Raw genomic sequence first — 8,441 nt, forward strand, 5'->3', positions numbered from 1 at the left:
CCTACCGCCGCCTCACTTGCCAGTTCGACCTTCAATTCAGTGGGAGAAATCAAGATTCGATCTTGACATCAGTTCCTTATGAAGGGACTGATAGAAAGATGTACTCATGTGCCATCCTGCTATTTCTTGCGAAGGATTAGGTTCTTGGAGAGAACACTATTGATTCTGCTCCATCCTACACTGTGCCATCTTTAGTGGGAGCAGTCTTTGGATCCTTCTTTGGGCGTGAACACCTTCGTTGGGAGATATTATTTCTCCGTATCAAGTATAATCCTCTCCTACTGCTTTTGTTCAGATCTGGTTCGATTCATGGTTCAAGATTGATCCTTGAAGAATATGATTTTTCTAAAATAGGGAATGCAGTTCCCAGTTGAGGAGACAGAAATTTTTTAAATTCGCCCACCTTATTCTGCAAGATTTGGGCATCCATACGACGGATTTCTCACTCCCTTCAACTTAGACGGTATTGCTCTTGACTAAGTGGCATTGAATCAACTATAGGTGGTATATATTTGACAAAACTACTAGTAGCATGACCTTCATTGTGACCATCTATTCTATCATAGCCACTTCTATCATATTCACCACCATCACTATCACCGCCACCATCACCATCACCATCACCATTAACACCACCATCACCACCATTACCACCATCATTATCAGTAGACTCATTACCATTACCAGTCCCACTATTACCTGTCTGTTCTTTGACCCAATCATCAACATTTATCCCCATTCGGTTTGCAATATAGGGACCAAGTCTTGGAGGATTACCTAGTTCACCTAAGACCCTTGCTTCTATGTCTTTATCTTCTAAACAAGATATCACTAGATCTTCTTTATCATATATATCATCAAGATCAATTGGGTTGAAGTGGCCTTCTAGATGCCTTCTATCTCTAATGATTTTCATTCATCTAGGTCAATCATGTGTCTCAATGCTGTCTTTTGAGAATTTAGACTTTCAAGAGCAATATAATGAGTAGCAAAGTGAGTTGGCCCTACAAGTATTAACTCTCTATTATTTGTTAAGCACCTCATCAAGTTGAGAACAATTGAGTGATTATAAATGAAATTGATAATCGTTTTTCCCCTTTCAATCACTTTGGATACCATAGAAACTTTAGCAATGTCTTTTAACATTAAATCAAGGCAATAAGTTGCACACGGTGTCCAATACAAGTGCTTTCTTTTTTGTTTTAACATTCTGCCAACTGCTTTATAAGCACTTTCATTATCAGTCACAACTTGTACAACATTTTCTTTACCAACTTCATCAACCACTACATTCATCAAATTAAACAAATATTGTGCATTATATCGATCACTAGATGTATTAATAGATTTATTAAACATTGTTTGTCCATTACACTACACCATAAAATTTATGATCGATAATCTACTTGGCCATGTCCAACCATCAACATAATAGTGTGCCCATATATTTCAGCTTTTTGGAAGAATGTTTTAAAATGTCTTTTCAACTCTTCAACTTCCTCATCTAAGAACCTCCCCATAATTTCATAAGGTATAGGCCCCTGTACACATTTTCCTGCTTTTGCAATTTCATCTATTACGATTTTATAATATGGAGAGGTTGCTGCATTTGTAGGGATATGATTGTCTAAAAAAACTTTGAAACAGCTCTTCTAGCATCATTTCCAGATCCATGGTTATAGCACTCCTTAATTTTTTTTTGCCCAACATCTTTGTCTTTATATAAAAATCTGTCCATCTCTTCTATATTAGGAGTGTCACTTTTTTAAGATTTTTTGGACTTAAAGGGCTTAAATATGTTAAATGCTTCTTTCCAACTCTTTTCTTGAAAAATACCACTCTTGCTTTTAAATTGTGGTTGTGAAGAACCCCCCTCTTGGTGTTGTGATTCTCTACCCATATTGAATGCCCTTTACTCTGCATCATCATCATCATCATCATCATCATCATCATCATCATCATCATCATCATCATCAATGTTAACATATTCAGACCTTTCTTCATCATCATCATCATCTTCTTCTTCCTCATCCTCATCATCCCTTCTGGGTCTCAATGTTCTTCCTATCATTTTTTTCTCTCTTTGTTTTTGTTTTTTTCAACATCTCCTATTCTTTGAGACGTTTTTTTTTCATTGCTTTGGAAATTTTCATTAGGCACTTTGGATAATCAGAAACGTTTGGATAACTTCTATCCAAGTGATGTTTAAGACGGATTACACCACTGCCTTTCATAATCTACCTATAGAATTTACATGATCCACATTTATTATTTACTCTAGTACCATATCTCCATCCAATATCTAGGTCTTCTTCCCTTTTGGTGCCATATCAAATACTCGGTATAGAGCACTCATAATTCACGTAAACCATAAAACTAAATTAGAAAACAATTTATAATCATATTCATATCTATTCAATATAAATGCCATATTTATTCATGATCCACATTTCCAAATTATTTTTCAAATTTAAATAAAAAAACCAAATGATCTATGGAAATGATAAATTAGCCATATATTAAGAATATATTCAGTGTTTATGAAAAAAATACAATAAAAGATAAATAATTAATATTCATTTTTAATTTTAAAACTGATAGATTAGCCATATATTAAGAACATATTCAGTCCTTAGGGCTATATCATAACAAAATATAATTAAATATTATTTATCTTTAATTCTAAAAATTTCAAAAAAAAATCATATTTGAATGATAAATGTCAAATAATCTATGGATATGATAGATCGGCCATATATTAAGAATATATTCAGTCCTTAGGGCTATATCATAATAAAATATAATTAAATATTATTTATTTTTAATTCTAAAAATTACAAAAGAAAATTCAAAAAAATCATATTTGAATGATAAATGTCAAATGATCAATGGATATGATAGATCAACCATATATTAAGAATATATTCAATCCTTAGGGCTATATCATAACAAAATATAACAAATATTATTTATTTCTAATTCTGAAAATTACAAAAAAATCAAAAAATTCATATTTGAATGATAAAGGTCAAATAATCTATGGATATGATAGATCAGCCATATATTAAGAATATATTCAGTCCTTAGGGCTATATCATAGCAAAATATAATTAAATATTATTTATTTTCAATTCCGAAAATTATAATTTCAAAAAAGTCATATTTGAATGATAAATGTCAAATAATCTATGGATATGATAGATCAACCATATGTTAAGAATATATTCAGTCCTTAGGGCTATATCATAATAAAATATAATTGAATATTATTTATTTTTAATTCTAAAAATTACAAAAGAAAATTCAAAAAAATCATATTTGAATGATAAATGTCAAATGATCAATGGATATGATAGATCAACCATATATTAAGAATATATTCAATCCTTAGGGCTATATCATAACAAAAATATAATAAATATTATTTATTTCTAATTCTGAAAATTACAAAAAAATAAAAAAAATCATATTTGAATGGTAAATGTCAAATAATCTATGGATATGATAGATCAGCCATATATTAAGAATATATTCAGTCCTTAGGGCTATATCATAGCAAAATATAATTAAATATTATTTATTTTCAATTCCGAAAATTATAATTTCAAAAAATTCATATTTGAATGATAAATGTCAAATAATCTATGGATATGATAGATCAGCCATATATTAAGAATATATTCAGTATTTATGGACAAATTATATTAAAAAGTAATTAATTAATATTTATTTTTAATTCTGAAAACTACAAAAGAAAATTCAAAAAATCATATTTTAATGATAAATGTCAAATAATCTATGGATATGATAGACCAGCCATATATTAAGAATAATTTCAGTGTTTATGGACAAATCACATTAAAAAATAATTAAATAATATTTATTTTTAATTCTGAAAATTACAAAAAAATTAAAAAAAAAACATAATTGAATGATAAATGTCAAATAATCTGTGGATATGATAGATCAGCCATATATTAAGAATATATTCAGTGTTTATGGACAAATCATATTAAAAATTAGTTAATTAATATTTATTTTTAATTCTAAAAATTACAAAAGAAAATTAAAAAATATATTTGGATGATAAATGTCAAATAATACATGGATATGATATATCAGCCATATATTAAGAATGTATTCAGTGTTTATGGACAAATCCTATTAAAAAATAATTAATTAATATTTATTTTTAATTCTAAAAATTACAAAAGAAATTTCAAAAAATCATATTTGAATGATAAATGTCAAATAATATATGGCTATGATCGATCAACCATATATTAAGAATATATTCAGTGTTTATGAACAAATCATGTTAAAAAATAATTAATTAATATTTATTTTTAATTCTGAAAATTACAAACAAAAAATTAAAAAAAATCATATTGGAATGATAAATGTTAAATAATCTATGGATATGATAGATCAGCCATACATTAAGAATATATTCAGTGATTATGGGCAAATCATATTAAAAAATAATTAATTAATATTTATTTTTATTTCTAAAAATTATAAAAAATTTAAAAAATCATATATTTAAAGAATAAATGCCAAAATGCCAAATGATCTATGGGTATGATAGATCAGTCATAGATCTACAATACATTCAGTCATTATGGACAAATCATAATAAAAAATAATTAATTATATTTATTTTTTTATATTAAAAAATTACAAAAGAAAAACAAATATTACATAGAAATTTTCAAATCTTATGTGGATATGGTAGATTACCCATAGGTTTCTAACATATTAAGTGCTTACATTCAAATAAAAGAACAAACAATTTTTTTTTAAATTTTTTCTTTATTTTTATTTTTCCATATTTCTTCATAAAAATCCATAGATCTACACATATAATAAAAAAAATGTGATTTTTGACATGGGAAATGTAGATCAGGTAGGTTTAGAGCATTTCCAAGCATTCAAACAAGGAAGAAACAACAAATCAAAGAGTTTAGATGAAAAAATTTTGAAAAACTCACTTGTTTTCGCAATATTTTCCAAAACTTCAAAAATCTTCCCAAATCTTCAAGTTTGATGCATTTTTGTTGTTTTTTTTTTGCAGATCTAGCAGTGTAGACAAGTATGTGAGAGATTTGTAGTGGTTCGGGAGGGAGAGAAGGCTTTTTTCGGGAGAAAGAAGCCTTCTTTCGTGAGTTCAAAAAATTTATCTTCCGCCTGTATTGTTTTCGCCCCGTATCAGTCGATACGACACCATATCGTGTCGATACGGGTAAAAAGATACGACATTTACAAATTCCTATCGTATCTTGTATCTTATTCTAAAAGATACAATACGATACGCCCCGTATCAGGCAAATCGTATCGATACTTTGAACCTTGGTTGTCAATGGCCTTAATGAGTTGTTGTACTTATTTTGTTAGAGTAAAAGTAGTAGACTTTCTTACTCCTTTTGGTTCATAAAATTTACAATGGCCTTAATGGCATGATGTTCTATTCTAACAGTGGCTTATCTTCAACTTCTGTATGCATATGGTTTCCATGATGATGAATGGGTTATGGATGTTAGGACATTGGAGTGGTGCCCAACCTGAAATTCTGCATTGAGAATTGACACAGTTGGACTTGGGTATTCGATGTAAATATGGCTTATTTTTATTTTTATTATACATTAGAGAAGTGGTTTCGGGATATGATGTCATGTATATCTTCTTGGTCATCAATGAACTGAATTGGTTGTTCAACCAAGTGGTGTTCGGCCAATGTATATTGGGTTTTTCTTTGATATCAAGCATTTGAGACATCCTTTTTTTTTCATTTGAATTCTTGTCTATCCTTCCTAATCAATTTTTTATATCTTTGCTATGTTTCATGTGTTATAGGAATACTTGGCATTATAGAGCAATGGAGGTTGCAAACTTGTAGTAGAAATCTATGAGAAACTTGCGGCAAACTCGTAGGCTATGCGTTGATTTCTTGGAATCAAATTTTCTCATTTGGACTTAGGCTTTATCTCTTTCTCTCAAAAAAGATTATGCTCTCTTATTAGCAAGTTTTAGGATGTATTTTCAAGCTGTTGAGACTCAAACTTTTAAGTTGATAGTAACAATAGCCAATCATGTTCTCTGTTTTGCGTGGTTAATGCCTATAAAAATTGTATCTATTGTCCTTCAAATTCTTATTACTTGGAGATCTTTGAATTTGGACAGGTGCATCTAGCACTCGGAAGTGCTAGATGCCGAGCATGCTAAGGATCAGATGTCTTTCAATACAAAGAGAACCTCTATTTATGGGGATGAGCCAAAGATACTAAAAGGTAGGAGATAAGAGTGTTTGCACCATATCGGGAAGGGAATATTGGATCCGTTATCAATTGTTAAGTGCGCTACCGGGGTTTCACCACGTATCTCACAAGGATCTTCCTAAGGATTGGCTTTCCTTCTCCTCAAGATTCCTCATTACTCACATGTGCTACTACCTTTTGCGTGGTTAAACTTAATTGACGTGGTGGTAATGACATCACCGCTTGGTAGGCACCGCTTTGCTGACTCCACATGGCGCTTCGTCACATCTTTTGCTGTCATAGATTTCATGTGCCTTCAGGTGCACGTGGGCCTCACCATGGGTTCGGCCTAGGTTTCTCTTGATCTCGGTTACGAGCAGATTTATAAGCCGTTGGTTTATCACGAACTTTGGTGAGTGTGGGTTCAACGCATGCTTGAGTAGGCTTTGAGCCCTTGGACGGGTTCGATCATGGTTTCCCTTGGTTTGGGCATCGAGTACACCCGATGGACCACGAGTTTATTGCGGTTTTGCAATACACATTATGAGTTCATCACAAGGTTGATGGTGTGTTGTAGGCTCATCGTAGGATGGAGATTCACTGTGGATTGTTCGCATACACCTTTGCGGTGTTAATTTTGATATTTGATGTTCTCTGAGGGTCTGAGCGGGCACTATGTGTACCTACAGTTACTTCTAGCCCTATTGCTTGTTGTGTCACTTGAAATTGAACCAAGCATTTGGACCTTAAGTATTTTGTTTTTTCCTTTCTCATGTCCATGTTCTTCCTTGGCTCCTAGTATTGGTAGTGCTTTCATTCCACAAAGAATGGGAGTGGGATTGGAATTCCAATTCCACCCAACAATGACCCATTCTGATTCCAATTCTAGACTTTTGTTCCTACTAACCAAATAGTCCCTTAGAAGATATTTCCAAGAAGATAGTTATATCTATATGGAACTTGGAGTGACCAGATTCTTGCCCAATTTATCTATGGTCTCAGGCTTTCACCTTGGAGTTTGCAGTGTTAGACAGTGTATGCCCTTAGTTCCAATCAGAATGATGTACCTTATGACATTTATTGTAAATGAATAAAGTACATATTTGATTCATGTTATTGTGGTGTGTTTCTGTGTAATACCCTTAAATTGGACACATATGAGACTCGTGTTACTTTAGAATGTTCATAGCCGTTGGATAAGTCTGGGTAGATTTATCCTGCTAAGGCTAACACTGATGGGCCGCCAAGTTGGTTGGGGTGGCTTGTCTCAGCTGCCAGGGTGAGACCCAATGTACATGCAGTGTAGGTTTACTTGAAACCCTGAACTAGACCAGAATTCCAGTATTGCCCTAGACCTTGGAGATTGATGGGCAAAACTGGAATGTTACACCTGACCCCTAAACTCGATTATGGTATTGCACTAGGTGTCGGATTGGGCTGCCTTTGATATGCCAATCAGTGAGATCCTTAGAGGGGGTCAAAACCTAGGTATGTTGGGACAGCTTGAGAATTCATCTGAGTGGATGATCATAGTGACAGGATCAGCCCCTTTGTCGGACAAAAGTAATGATCGGGGATGCACTCTATCTAATAGAAACCAAGACTGCCGACAACCAATTTCAATCGTTGAAATTTGTTTTGCAAAATATATTTATATACAAATATACATATATATATATATATATATATATATTATGGTTTCAAAATCTTTCAAAAAGGTTTTAATTCTCGGGATCCATGTGAGTAGAGAGTGCAATACTGTTCCTTGCAGCCGAGGGGAAGGTCCTCTATTGTCGGGCAGTGTTTGATCATTATGGGCTAAGAGGTTAAGTGTAAGACCATTGAGGGTAATAGCTGATGGGCTAATCTTGCATATGCCCACAGTCCCTGGGTTTTTATAAGGTGGCTTGGCCCAGGGACCACTTAGTGTAAGTGTTGGGCCCATTAAGAGCCCATGGTGATGGGCTCAGGAGTTTACTGTCCATAACAATGTATTCGGCCAGGCCCTGTAATAGAGGCTAGGTTGAATCCATGTGGCTGATGTGTAGATCAATGTTTGGGTCCCACGCCATACAAGGAAACCTAAATGGGCAGCAGTTTGGAAGGTAAGTGAGCACATGGACTTAATGGCCTAAAGCCCAATTCGAACTGGTCTAATTTGATTAGTTAAACAGGGGCAGATCTGGG

This window comes from Nelumbo nucifera, chromosome 1, assembly GCF_055504915.1.
Source record: "Nelumbo nucifera cultivar China Antique chromosome 1, China Antique-T2T, whole genome shotgun sequence".
Taxonomy (NCBI): Eukaryota; Viridiplantae; Streptophyta; class Magnoliopsida; order Proteales; family Nelumbonaceae; genus Nelumbo; species Nelumbo nucifera.